Source organism: Melitaea cinxia, chromosome 16, assembly GCF_905220565.1.
Source record: "Melitaea cinxia chromosome 16, ilMelCinx1.1, whole genome shotgun sequence".
NCBI lineage: Eukaryota > Metazoa > Arthropoda > Insecta > Lepidoptera > Nymphalidae > Melitaea > Melitaea cinxia.
In genome coordinates, this window is record NC_059409.1 from 7,204,280 (window position 1) to 7,220,228 (window position 15,949).

At 31.2% G+C, this 15,949-nt stretch overlaps 1 protein-coding gene across 1 annotated transcript in view; it reads left to right on the forward strand.

Moving 5' to 3' along the window:
- The first annotated feature begins 1,270 nt into the window (after window positions 1–1,270).
- LOC123661278 (proto-oncogene c-Fos) overlaps window positions 1,271–15,949 on the forward strand; it is a 63,923-nt gene continuing 49,244 nt past the window's right edge. The window contains exon 1 of the mRNA XM_045596264.1: window positions 1,271–1,769. The gene's annotated coding sequence lies outside the window, so the exon portion shown is untranslated. The remainder of the gene's footprint in view (window positions 1,770–15,949) is intronic.

A 15,949-nucleotide genomic window follows, 5' to 3' on the forward strand; every position in this document is an offset into this window, starting at 1 on the left:
AAATCTTTGCCTATCGCTTTAACAGCGGGTCACTGGCTAAATGACGTAGCGCATAGGCCTCTACGTCATTCGGGATACTCTACATCTTATATATTTTTTATCGAATTGTTGTCAAATTAAAATCATTGGAAAAAAATCATCATAGTGGATTTTTTCACATCGCATGTTTATAGAGGATATTTAATAACTGATCATATAAAAAGAGAATTTGTAATTTGCCTTTGACGTACATAATCTTTTCTAAAACATTATAAAATTTTAACTGGCTGAATAGGTATCCCAAATATTTATAGATGATATTTATGTGAGCAAAGTATTTTTATTATCTAGGTTTATTTTTCAACGTGTATAAAGTTGCGGGCAAATGCTAGGTAAAACCGAAATTAAAATGAGTTATTATCACTAAGCGCGCTTCTAACAATACTTAAATTTATTTTTATTACTTAGAATGTTCTTTAAAGGTAAACATGGCAATATAATCTTTGTTGCATTTGTTATAAAGCATAGAATGGCTAGTTGATAAAATTTTTGACCCCTGAATTCAATATGCAGGCAAAGGCACGATTCAACGAGTGCGTTGCGCTTATTAACACACCATGTTTTCTTCAATTTCAATTAGTTCTCCTAATAAATAAATATTAAGCGCTTAGATATCAACAACAGTTAAAATTTTTAGATGTCATAGGTATATTCGATTATTTAAATTTAAAATCATTTCAATGAAACAATATGTATTAAGTATGTTTATTAATAAGTCTCTATATCTATTATTTTTCATTACAATAGACCTTAACAAAATAAGAATAATAAAAATAATTTTACAAAACTTTTAAGTTTTAAGAGATGTAGGTAGTAATAATAATCACAAATCCGCTTATCGTTAGGTAGCGCTGGTAGAGACGGCAGTAACGAACTTTTCGATTATAAATGTTATTGTTTATGTGGTTTATTCAATGTTATTCAAAAAAAGAAATGTTATCAAAGGTCTCATTTTACAATTTTTCAATAATCTTAATTACTTTTCCGATATTTTGATAATTGTTTATTCGATTTCATATCAGTTTAGTTTTATCAAAAAGTTTCAGTTAATCGCTAATTGAACTGTAAGTAATCCGTCAATGAAGTCTTCACCAATGGTATTTAAGTGTAGCGTGATCGTTTCTAAATCCTATTGGTAGACGATGATGTGATGTCTATTTTGGTCGCGAGCGAGAATGCGCGCGCTGAGAAACGTGAACGTGTGTGAATCTGTGCACGGTAGATCAATGTATGTGTGTGTTGTTGAGGCGCGCTCTCTCTGTTTACCGGGCGGTACTGTGGCCGGCGAGCGCCTCGCACTCACGTGTGTATCGCGAAATCGAGTTTTCCAGCGGCTGCATTAGCAATCTATGGTGTTTTTCAATAGTTTATTGGTGTTAATTCGTGCTCGGCGTTAATATAGCATTGCAGGGTCCACCGGATAGATCGAGCGAATCTATATCGGTCTCGCTCATAAAAATTATAGGTGTTTTCGGCGAATGCGATGAATAAATTTTGCAAATCGAGTCTGTGTGTCGAAAAGGTTCGTGAGAGCTATGTTTTGATCGGTCGGCGTGTTGTGGCTGTGCCGGGCGTTGCGGATGCTTTCCGTCTCGCGTTCCTTCTACCGGTATCAGTGGAATTGCGACAGTGCTGTCTGTTATCAACCCTGAGGGTACCCACTCTTGAAGACGGAACTGGCTACGAGAGCTTGATCCAGATGCTTCATGCTGTGCCTGGCACGTGTTAAGGTAAACATGACCCTTCATCTGAAAAATATGAAATGCATTCTTTTGAATTTCTAATCACGTATACTACGTTTCCTTATTTTACTGAGTGTTCGTTTGTTTCCGCTACGAAGCGCAGCGAATCTGGTAGAGATTTTATGATTTACGTTACTTAGCATGTGTTACAAAATATGAACATCGCTTCAAAGAAATGAAATAGTTATTACATTTAATACAATGTTCAAACATTTGCATGCGGATTCGAATAAGAATGGTGATGCGATCATGAAATATCGTCTCTATCGATAACTATGATTTTATCTTTCATATTACTTAAATTTTGATAACACAGACATTTATATTGATAGAGACATCAAAATAATACAAACTTGGTAAACATACAAACTCGGTAAAAACTATTCATCTAAGTAAAGCTACAAGATGTAACCAGCTTGTGAGGATGTACGAATATATATGTTACTATTTCACGCAAAAATTGCTGGCACTATTTTAATGAAACTTGGTACTTAGATAGCTAGAGATCTAGAATAAAACATAGGTTGATCCCAACATTCCCATGAGATTTGCGCAGGTGAAACCGCGTGGCGCAGCTAGTACAGAATAAAAAAATAAGTCAAAGAAATATTTTTAGCATTTAAAATGATGATGTTAAATATGAAAATTAAATAAAAATCAATTTCTTAAAACAGGTCTATAGACATTACATTAATTCGTTTTTTTAACATGTCATAATTAATTAATTGTTTTAAATAAATTAATAACACAAGACAGACAGACCGTGACGGCGCAACGGTCATAGCCATGGATTGTACCTGTTGCGCTGGTGGTTGCGGGTTCGATCCCCGCACATGACAAACATTTGTACTGGCCATACAGGTGTTTGCCGTGGTCTGGGTGTTTATACAGTCCTTGTGTGTCTCCCCACCGTGCCTCGGAGAGCACGTTAAGCCGTCGGCCCCGGTTGTTATCATGTACACCTGATAGCGATCGTTACTCATAGTAGGAAATATATCCGTCAACCCGCATTGAAGCAGCGTGGTAGATTAAGCTTTGATCCTTCTCCTACATGGGGAAAGAGGCCTATGCCCAGTAGTGGGATATTACAGGCTGAAGCGTAGCGTAATAATACAAGATTAAATCACAGACCAAAAAAAAGTTTTGATGTAGTGGAGTAGCATAAGACTTTTTAAAATGAAATATTATGATGAAAAAAGTATTTTTATTTTTGTAATAACACTGGAAATAATCCAATCATCTAAATTCCAATAGACATATAATAAAAGCTAAAAATATTTTTTATCATTTACACATTGTTCATAGTAACATTAAGTGTCATATAGTAATAAATAACATGTGATTGATATAGAGATATATACTCCCGATTTTATCATATATTTATAAAATAAAAACATAAACATAAATTAATGCTGATTATTTAAAATAAAAATTATCGATTAATTTGTCATAATTACTTAAATGTATTGTTATATACCGGAAATTGATTATATAATGAGATTATCTCATATATATATATATATGCTTGTCTGTATTTCCTTTATAGAATCGGAAACTACGCATTTGATCATGTCAGGATCTTCAGCAGAGTGTGCATGAGTCCACAAAGGTTTCTGATATACGACCAAAAATAAAAATAAAACATACAGCTAGTTAATAATAAAAATTATCCTTCCAAATAAAATAATAATTGTAGTGTTGAAAACTATTCATTTAAAATGAATTACATGAACAAAATATGTGTGGTTAACAAAAATAGTTTATTAATATAGCTTGCATGAGTAGATTCTAATAAACTTTTATTGTAAATAATATGTATCTTAAAACACCTGCGTTTCTTTAATTTCGTAACAATAAACTACTTATTATTTTTAAAAACAACTAACATTTTCCTTGATCAGAAGAAACAAAATCATATTTAACATTTTTCTAAGCAAAAAACGAAATAGAAAAAAATTACAGTCTATTAATTAGAATTATACTGTTTATTTTCCAAATAAAATAATACAAAACTTCATCAACATAGTGCTAATTGCATGTGTCCGACGGTAATTAATTATAGGGCGCAGCAATAACTTTATGCTTTGCATGAAAACGCATAGCATTGTAATATTATAGACCTGAAACCTTGAGCCTCGGGTAAATAGCTTTAACATAAATACGTTAAAAGCTATGAATTTGTTCATATATCACTGTTGTTATTATTATTGAAGTTTTAACGCTCAATTAGATTTAAATGTAAATACTTTTGTTTTGGCAAAGATGTAACTCTATGCTGTAAATTTTAAATATTAAAATTTGTAACGTCAAGAGACATTTTGTACATATCTAAAAGAGGTATAACTAACATAAAACAATTCAAGTCTAAGTTTCTTGGAATATACGGCCCAAGAGGCACTTAACAAAAACATTCATTATGTTATTATAACATTGTTATAAGTGTATTTTGCTAATGTATCGTCCCTTCTAAATATGTTTAATAATTAATTTCAAAAAATAAATGTCATATAAAATAATGTAAAGTTAATAAAATATTTTAAAGATTATTTTTTCTAATCACTAAGCTAAAATTCAGTAATATTTAGACTCTACTATTTTCTTTTAAATTTTAAATTAGCCTCAATACAAAAGTATTAAATTAATGGAATTTTTATGTTATTAAAGTGTGATACATAATTACTGAATTATTAATCGACGTAAACGTATATACGGTGATATACGGGTAAAATATACGCAAGTAGATACACAAATATGGGGTGATAATAAACCTCTAAAAAACATAATAATAAACCTATTATTTTTAGTATGTTTATTTGGCGTTTTTCTTGTCATAAATCTAGCGTGTGGCGTTTCGGCTTAGAAATTTCTTATTTATTTGGATTATAAATGGCTGACAATTTTTTTTGGAATACCAATCTCTTTATTTGATTAGATAGGAGCTCTTAAGAATAAATAGTTATAAAATAATTTTTCAAAATCCTTAATTATAATAAAATTTGACACTTAACTCTTTTTTTATATTATGTAATTTTATAATGTTAAATCTGTGTAAAGCTATTTAAAACATTTTTGTTCTGCGGTAAGTATGAATTTCGATTCAATAGCCTAGATAAAGTTTGATCATAATTTAAGGACAAAATATGTGATAAACTACGAACTGGCAGATATTCAATCATATAAAACCATATACTCAAATTGTTTTCCTCTAAAATCCACGTTGATTCTCACCAAATACATCGGCTATTAACTTTGTCACAAATATTTACAAACAATGCTTGGACGCGATCATCACAGCATTCATAGCTAACATAATGATATTATAGTGGCCTAGTATATGAGTCAATCAGTCTATAGAACATAACATACTGTGAACTGTGCAGTAGGACATCCTGAATATTCATTATTATTGTTATGTAACGAATAAAATGTGACTAATATACTAACCAAGTTAAAATTAATCACCTCTTAATCAGTTAATGGTAATCGCGTACCTAAACAAGCATATTAATTTTTATTTAATTTGTTTTAAATATTAACAGTTTGATTAGTCAAATATTTGGTTTTTATAAGACTATTTGTTATTCTTTAAGAAGCATACTTAATTCTGTAACGGATTAATTTACTTATTAAATTCTACATAATATTAAAAGAGGAGTTTACGATACAATAAACTACCGAATATGACATACTAAAATGAGAAAAAAAAAAGATTGTTTCGGCGGAATTCGTTCGTTATATTTATTTTAAATGAAAGACATCGCTCTGGGGATGGGCCTCACACACCGGCAATTGTGGGTTCGATTTCCGCACCGGGATCAATATTTCATCACTTCAGCCTATCGCAGTCCAATGCTGGACATAGGCATCCATAAGTTCGCGCCAAAAATGGCGTGAATTCATGTGTTTTGCCCATAGTCGCCACGCTGGATAGACGGTTTGGTGACTGCAGGGCTAGCTTTGTCGCACTGAAGACGCTGCTGCCCGTCTTCGGCCTGAGTATTTGGAAGCCAGCAGTTTGATGGTTATCCTGCTATAGGTCGGCTTTAACAGTTTCAATGTGGTAGTGCAACTTATGACACCTACGGGAAGGTGGCTATATTCTTTACTGCCGTAACCACACAGCAATCATCAATCAATATTTGTATTTGTACTAATTTTTCTCTCCGCTCTGGTTGTCTGTCCTTGTGGGTGTTCCTTTCTTGCCTCGGAGCATGTTAAGCAGTCGGTCTCTAATATAAACACCTTTTAGTCATAGTAAGGAATATATCCGCCAACCCGCAGTCGAGCAGTGTGTTGGAATAAGCTCCAATCCTTCTCTTACATGAAAAAAAAGCCTATGAAGTGGGAATCAATGCAGTTATATGCAAATAAATTTATGTAATTACTAGTAATATATAGCCTTTTCAGTAAACCATCAATTATTATACAAATAATTGTGTTTGCTCGCAAACGAAAAAAAAACCGACTTCAATAACATCGACGAGTAATACAACGTAGATCGACGAAAAAATAGTCAAGTAACTACGCGTTGTCAAGGATTACTCAAAAAGTAGTTATCAGATCTCAATAAAATTTATTTGTGACCACATGACAAACATCAGCTTTCGATTAAATTAAAAATTATTAAAATCAGTACACCCAGTAAAAAGTTATTGCGGATTTTCAAGAGTTTCCCTCGATTTCTCTGGGATCCCATCATCAGATCCTGGTTTCCTTATCATGGTACTAAACTAGGGATATCTCCTTTCCAACAAAAAAGAATTATCAAAATAGGTACATCCGGTAGAAAGTTATGCGGTATAATACAACGTAGGTCGACGAAAAAAGCGTCAAGTAAAAACGCATTATTAGATATAACTCGAAAAGCAGTTGTTAGATCTCAAATAAATTTAAATGGGACCAATTGGCACACACCAGCTTTCGGTTAAAAAAAAATTGTCGAAATCGGTCCACACAGTCAAAAGTTCTGATGTAACATACATAAAAAAAAATACAGTCGAATTGAGAACCTCCTCCTTTTTTGGAAGTTGGTTAAAAATAATATTAATCGTTTATCGTACAACATAGAAATTGAATTATTTCACAATCGTTTACGAAACGATACTTCAATCGATAGGTACTTATCAATATAACCAATATTACAAGAACAACATCTTGAACAAACAACTTATGATTCTTATGAATGAGTTTCGTCGCCTACGCAATGCCGTTTTTTATAACCGTTCATGGACGAACTGAAATAATTGTTTCAACAGAGTTCTATCTATCAAATGTGCGTCTTACCAAGCTCTTATCGCAAATGATAATTTGATTTACAATACATACATTTCTTTAACGTATTATACAATACTAAAAAAATATAGTAATTCACTCTTTAATATAAGCGAAACAATTTCTATAGCAGTTACAATCGTTTTTTAACCGACTTCAAAAAAAGGAGGAGGTTACTCAATTCGACCGTATATATTTTTTTTTTTTTTTTTTTATGTATGTTCGGAGATAACTTCTTCGTTTATGAACCGATTTTGATAATTCTTTTTTTGTTTGAAAGGAGATATTCATAGTTTGGTACCATGATAAGGAAACCAGGATCTGATGATGGGATCCCAGAGAAATCGAGGGAAACTTTCAAAAATCGTAAGGGTGACTAGTAAATTTAATCATGTTTTCATTAGGTACTATAAAGCACTACTATTTAATAAAGGTCTGGAGTCGATCTGATGATGGAGAAGAGAGATAGTCGAGGGAACTCTTCAACAATTTATAGCAATTACCTGATTTTTGAACTTAATTCGTTTCTATTGATGAGAACTTTGCACCTGTATGAGTTATAAGTGCCATTACAGTCTGATGATGGAGACAAAAGTTAGTCGAGGGAACTCTTTAACGATTTATAGCAATTACCTGCTGTTTGAACTTAATTCGTTTCTATTGATGAGAACTTTGCACCTATATGAGTTACAAGTGCCATTAAAGTCTGATGATGGAGACGAAAGATAGTCGAGGGAACTCTTTAACAATTTATAGCAATTACCTGCTTTTTGAACTTAATTCGTTTCTATTGATGAGAACTTTGCACCTGTATGAATTATAAGTGCCATTACAGTCTGATGATGGAGACAAAAGTTAGTCGAGGGAACTCTTTAACGATTTATAGCAATTACCTGCTGCTTGAACTTAATTCGTTTCCATTGATGAGAACTTTGCATATATATGAGTTATAAGTGCCATTTCAGTCTGATGATGGATACGAAAGATAGTCGAGGGAACTTTTCAACGATTTATAGCAATTACCTGCTGTGTGATCATCTGTGTCGCAGGACCAGGTTTGATGATGGAGCCCATAAACACTCGAGGGAATTTCTCAACAATTTACAGCAGTTACCTTTTGCTGTTTAACGACCGCTTTGATATAATTGTGCATGTGCCGTGTCGGCGGCGCCTAAACACCGACGGTCGCGGGTTCTATTCCAGCTCTGAGTGGATATTTATGTTTATATAAATATTTATTTTTGGTCTAGTTGTTAATCCTTGTGGTTCTCCCAACCTAGCCTCCGAGAACACGCTAGGCTCTCAGTTCCGGTTGTTATTACGTACACCTGATAGCGAATTTTACTCATAGTATGTCGACGCGTTAGCGCAGCGGTCACAGCACCGGCTGTTGCGCTGGCGTTAGTGGGTTCAATCCCCGCGCACGACAGACATTTGTATTGGTCATATAGATGTTTGTCATGATCTGGGTGTTTGTGCTTGTGTATTGTGTATGTTTCCGAACCCCCGACATAAGAGAAAAAGCATACTTGTTACCCATACCCATCACTAAAAATTGTAAAATAAAATAATTTTTAACAAAAAAAAAACCGACTTCAAAAAGGAAACTAAAAAGTGAAAAATAAATTTACTTAGTACAAAGTAATTCGTATTTTGATTTAGTTAATCAGAAATGATTAAATAAATATTTTATAATTTTGAAGTTGGTGCCAAGTAAATACTACAACAACCTGGCTACAATAACAAATACAAACAACACACACACAACAAACAAGTACAAAAAATATTATTAGATATGTCAAAACAATAACAGAATAATAACAGTATTCAACCTAATAGTCAATGAAACAAATTATGAAAGAAAACTGAATACAACTTATAAGTAGATACTAGAGTAGTTATGGTTTTACTTGGCACCGACTTCAAAATTATAAAATATTTATTTAATCATTTCTGATTAACTAAATCAAAATACGAATTACTTTGTACTAAGTAAATTTATTTTTCACTTTTTAGTTTCCTTTTTGAAGTCGGTTTTTTTTTTGTTAAAAATTATTTTATTTTAAATCATTTTTTATATAAATATGCTTCGAGTAACAACGTACTCGGCGTTGTTAATACAAGCTTTTTTGAAATAGGTACTTATTTTCTGTTTAAATGGAAATATCATTACCATTTAAAAACAACGAAATGTTTGAATGTATTATTAAAAACCACACTATATACGTGACTTAAAATTGTAATATATTATTTTAATATTAAGTTTTATACTATTTTTACGTACTATAAAAATGTAAATTTGTTAACACGTAACGTTAAAATTTATTTCAAAGTTACAAGAAGAACATATTCTAGAGTTATTGTACTATAATGGCGTTGAGAATGTATGTACGTATCCATGATAAGACTCGGCACACATACATCGGACAAGGCCCAAACACATTTGAATTAATGTTAATTAGTACGTGTTTGTTTACAATACACCCACACCTGTACGTAACTGCACACATATGTAAGCACCGTGCATAATGAGCCTTCACATTTAAACTGTTGCTGATTAGAAAATAAACCAACTTCGGTACGGACATTGAAAAATGTCACGTTTCTCTTAGATTAGGCACAGAGACAAAAGCAATATTACAATAAAAAAATCTCTTTGTGTGGCTTATTTTATGGTATTTTGAATTCAGTGTTAATATTAAAACGTGTTTGTTTTGTACTAATAAAGAACTTCGTTCCAATAATTGTAAAGAAAAAAAAAAATGTATTCGTTAAATTTATTTTTGTCCATACATTCGTTCATCAAGTTCTATACGATAGTACCGTCGTGAGAACAAAATGTTCAAACTTTTGTTGTTTTTCATTTTTTTTAAATAACACTTAATCACTTCCTACAGCTTAAAGAGAGGAAGTCATGCGTTTACAGAAATAATAAATTAACGCCGTTGTTTCAATACAATTCGTTAGATGCCCTTGGTTTGAGGTCAATTTTATAAATTTTCGGTGCGTATTGAAACACTATTTGTTTCTTTTTAAAACGTATTCGGTTACTCTCGAAAAGCTTAACAATCTAAAGTGGGCATTGCATGTCATCTACACGTTGAAATATTTATTGGGAAACGTAATATTCAAGTATTAGCTTAGCTTATTTGTTTGTGGATTGACTACTTGACAATGTTATTATTTCTATTTATATTTATAAAGTTAAGTATATGTTGAAAGGTTTCGATAAGCTAAGGAAATCGACCCCGATTGGACCAAAAATTTAATTGTATTTTTTTATATTTCTCATTTTTTTTAAAGTAAAAAACAGAACACTGACTTAACGCTGGAATAAGTTTTCTTCACGAAATAAATGAATAACCAAGGTCTAAATGGCTTTTTTGTAAAATTGTACCTTTTTAATACTTTATCGAGTTGTTTCAGATACGAGGGCATTTTTTAGCAGATTAATTTTTATGTGTACATATTTTTTTGACATCTAGAGAAAGACAAATAACAAATCATCATGCTGAAAAAATGCACTCGTCGTAAAATTCATATAACCATATAACTTTTTTATTAAAAAATATTATCTAACGTTATTACTGGTACCTTAATTTTAACCCTATAATGTTAGACGCAGCAGTGAACACTTCCAAGTACGGGTGGTGAGATGATTCTGATACACAGTAGATATTATTCGTAAAATATATATTTTTTATTTTTGTTCTAAGTTATAATTTATTGCATGCTAAACGTACAAATCTAAGTTTAATTCTAAATATCTTATACTGTTACGTACTTATTTAAGTTGTGTTCTAAAAAAGAAAACAAAAGATAGTTCTAAAAAATGAATTATATTTTGTTTACGTATAGGGCACGGCTTATGCTATTCGAAAAACATAGGTTTTAATATTTTCTAGAGGGGTCATTTTATCTAGCTTATCGATACCTCTTATTTTTGATTTCGTACAAAAAAGATTCAATGGTTTTTCAATTAAAATCTTTTTGTTCAAATTTCTTTTTAACTCAATGGTTTTATTAAATCTTTAGGATGATCTCGGGTCACTTTCGGTGTCATATCCACGCTCGCTCTTGGCAATTGCAAGTTATTTTCGTATGCACCCAGTTACACAATATCTTGAACCGGAATAATCGTCTTGTTTGTCCTTCGAATTAACAAGAATTCACTGAATCTTATATTCAACGATAAACTTTCGAAGTATAAGAGTTAAGCTTTTAACTACCGAATACGTATATAAAAACTTTTAGTTCATTTGTTTTAATGTCATCAGATACGGATTTTCATGCCTAATCTCTTTCGTTTTTGAATTTTATTGTTATTATGTTGTATTTTTAGACCAAACGACATTGATTTGAAGATTTTAATTTGTGTAGTGATTATTGTGACTCGTCTCTGCGTTATTGAGAATAGATCATTTTTAATTAATTTACGACTACTAATCAGAATGTACATATGCATGAATAAAAGGAATTGCAACGAAATGAATACTTCTTTTTTAACCGAGTTCCAAAAAAGAGGAGGTCTTTCAATTCGACTGTATATTTTTTTTTATGTGTGTTCGCAGGATAACTTTGTCGTTTATGAACCGATTTTGCTTATTCTTGTTTTGTTGGAAAGGAGATATCTCAAGAGTCGCACCATGATAAGGAAATCAGGACCTAATGATATCATCTCTCTCATCTCATGAAGGCATCTCAGAGAAATCGAGGGGAATCTTCGAAAGTAGTGGCGACTAGTGCGTTTGTTAATTTATTTCGTCTACTTACATTGTATTACTTGTCGATGTAGTTGAAGTCGGTCTTTTTCGTTTGCTAGCAAATACAATAATTCTATTCATTGTTGCCAGGAAAATATTTCTATAGAAGAAAATAAATAGGCGATACGGCAGTACGAAGTTTGGTAGATCAGCTCGTCAGCTCGTTTTAAATAAAGACTCATATGCAAACGACGAAAGTAACAGTAATTCAATATCTTATAAAAAAAAGCCTAACGTTTTGCAAATAAAAGTATATTTGAATGAGGCGTCTGCCAAAAATTAATAGAACAATACTAAATGTGTGTTAATAATGGCAGTTGAAGGTCCTTTTCGAATTACACAGTCAATTTGCAGAACAATTTCAGAATAGCTCCGTTTTACGAGTTCCCACTGAAAATATCTGTTTGTCCGTAATAATATTTTAATACTGTATTACGTATCCGGCCATAACTGTATGTAAATATAAAAATTAGATTACAGATACCGCCGATATAAAACCGTTAGGAAACTTCTAGACCTAATTAATTTAGTAAATGTAATCAATATTTTTGATTTTTTTTAATACCAATTCCTCTTTGTATTCTCGTATCGAATTTATTGTATTTTTGCTACAATAAATAAAAAAGTTACATTAAATAACATTACTTACTATAATTTTATTATTTCCTATTTTATGTTTTTCAAATTGTTTACTTTTTAAACAGCATGTACATAATTTAATCATGGAACAATCTCATTGAATTATATTATTTATGGTTAATATTCAAGAAAGAATCAACACTGATAAACTTACTTGTGATTCATCTTGAGTGCGCGGCGTGAATAGAATATTTAGTTATTATAACCTACATCCTGGTAGGAAATAAAATAATTTATTTCTTATATCTATATATAAATTGCATTTCGAATCATATAAACGTAATTACCTAGGTTCTATTGCACTTATTCAAATCTGCTTACTAGACCATCTAAATATAATATTGTTCGTCTCTTCAACAATAATCGTGCTCTGTTTCCATATTTGGTTTTATTATACAACTCCTTTCGTCATAAGTGTATTAAAATGCTATTAAATTTTGTTACAACAATTTCTTTTCAAAAATATCTTTCACACATCACTTCAGCCTATGGCAATCCACTGCTGGACATAGGCCTCCCCAAGTTCGCGCCAGACATCCCGGTCTTCCGCAATCCTCATCCAGCCTACACCGACAATCTTACGTAGATCGTCGGTCCAACGGGCCGGAGGATGTCCCACACTGCGTTTGCCAAGACGCGGTCTCCACTCTAGGACCCGTCTACTCCAACGGCCATCGGTCCTGCGACACAGATGACCAGCCCACTGCCACTTCAACTTACTAATTCTGTTGGCTATGTCGGTTACTTTCGTTCTCTGACGGATAATCTCACTTTTAATCCTATCTTTGAGAGAAACCCTAAGCAGAGCCCGTTCCATTGCACGTTGGGCGACTTTAAATTTGTAGACCATCTTTCACACATTCATATAAATTTATCTTCATTGTGGAAGCTCGGTTATAAAATATAATTCTTTCAACATAATATTTGTCAGTCTTAAGTATTATTTTCGCCATGAAACGATTTATTTATTGCGTTTATCATAAACTTAATAAGCCCCGTAAAGATTAATTTTTATCTCGGAAAATTTGCACTTGCAAATGGCCGAGCCGTCTTTGTCTGAACTGAGTGGGATCTCAAATATTGGTACAGTGTCTCTAAAGCAAACAATTTTATCCGAGTCCGTTTACTTCGCTCTATATGGACAGTTTGCCAGCTGTCTTATCTCTATTTAGGACACTCGCTTTAATACAATTTATTCATTTAGATTTAAGAAAATTTAAAATAAATACAGCTAACATACACATTTGTAATGCAAATAATAGTTTTTTAAGAATAAATTTAACTCTATAGAAACTATAATACAGAAATCAGTTAAAATAACTACTTTGTATAGATGAATAGTGCAGTTCCACAAATCCTTATAAATCTTTACGTTAAAATGGTAGCAATTATTGTAATTTCCAGTAAGTGATAAATACCTTGTATATTTGCATACAATAAATCCATAAATAATGGTAGAGATATTGAAGAATAATAAAATTACACGTTGCTTTTTTATTTAAGCATTATATAATGAGTATAAAGTCTGTTTTGTAATTCTAAATAAACAAAAATATCTTTTAAAGATTATTACTTTTTTATGACAACTGTAACTGTCTATAAATTTGAAAAGCTATTCAAATATTATAATCGAGTAGACGTTGACCCAATAAGCACGGTAATCAGGTTACGGGTCGGGCCCGGTATGCGATCTATTGACGCCTCCATTGTGCCATTAGCCTTGCCAGCCATTTAGGAGATTCATTTCGTCTCATCTCGATTTTAGACAAAATATTTTTTAAAATGTTGTAAGGAAAATTATGTATTTACTTTTGGTTTTCTTAAAAATGTAATAAGTACTACGTTACTGGTGCAGCATATCTCTACATTTTTATAAATAAATAAAATGCAATAAATTTGAAATTGGCAACGCTAGGGACTTTTAGCGAGTTCCTTACAATGGCAATTCGTTGCCAAATGTGAAACCTAAGTTGTCACGTCTTATAATTGAAGGCATAGTCACCTATTACGCTTCGTGTCACGACATATAAAAATATAGAGCGTGCGATAGTATAATGATAATTTTATAAATTTAAAAATCTATCGAACGACGCCTAACGACGACTGATGCCACCTTTTTCTTTAAAACATTTATTGTACTTACTCGTAGATAAAACAAAACTATTCATCTATTTGAGATTTTTACCGTTAAAATACATAATGTATTTCGTCATGTAACTGCATTAATAGACATTTGTCTATGAATGCAGTTCTGTTTGCTTTTTAGTCGTCGAAGATTTTTATTTTTTAATATCAAGGTCGATCGAATTTATTGACTTTGTGACCTATAAAAAGCATTCGTGTAATGAATGAAACAAGTGTTGTAGGATAAATTGATAATTTATTTACGTATGGAAACATTTGAAGCCTCAACAAAATTATGATAAAGAAAATTCTATTAATATATAGATAAGGTTACATGTCAATAGCTATCTAAATGTCTTAAATTATAACAAAAACAAAATGTTTGTTTAATAGTTATAATAGTTTTTGTTAAGCTATCTAATTTGAATTACCGACATATAATTGTTGTACTTGAAATTATAAAGACAAAAACTTTAAGAGTGAATATAATATGTACAGATAGTCATTTTATACACATTTTATTATGTATATCTCCACCTTATAAAGCTACATCATAACTTAATATAGTATTTTCAATATTTTGCTGACTTTTGACTGTTTATTATTAAAATTAGTTAAAAAAATGTGGTGTCATGGGACACCAGGTAGGAACGAAGTTCTTTCGGATAGTATAGAAGCAACACAATTTGAAAAAAAAATGTTGAATTTTGTATATATTTTCTAGTTCTTGATTTTTTTTATTTTGTTGATTGGTTTTTAATTAAGTACATAAAAGTATTTAGGAAATTTAGTATTTTAGAAAATAACAAATACCGTAAAATAAAATAAATCAAACAAAATAATTATAATAATAATAATTCAAACTATTAAGTGAAATAAAAAAAACATATGTGTTTATTTTTGTCGACAGTATAAAATTACATAAATAATTTAAAAAAACAAAAAGTTTACTAGTAATATTTTAGTTTTACAAACGTCATATTATTCAGTCGTGTGACTGATATTACGTCACTTCCGTTATATATTTTTCTTACGGTTTTAGTATCCCATTTTTTCAGTTCGCTCGCTCAGCCAAATGTCATGCCTGCCGTAAGGAACTTCGTTCCAATTATCACTAATTTTTATCAATCTGTTATTAATATCATAAAATAGTCCAATAAGTTAGATAAATCTTATTAAAAAACACCAAAAACAAATTACTAAAAAATATTAAGCATGAAAAAAATATTAAGTATTTATGCATGAAAATATTAGTCGTAACTTTTAATTATTAATTTATTAATGATCTGCCTGTGTAGGTAAAAGACAAGCTAACATATTGCAAATGCACTGCTAATTGAAATCTAAATGACCCGACTTACAATTTGGGAG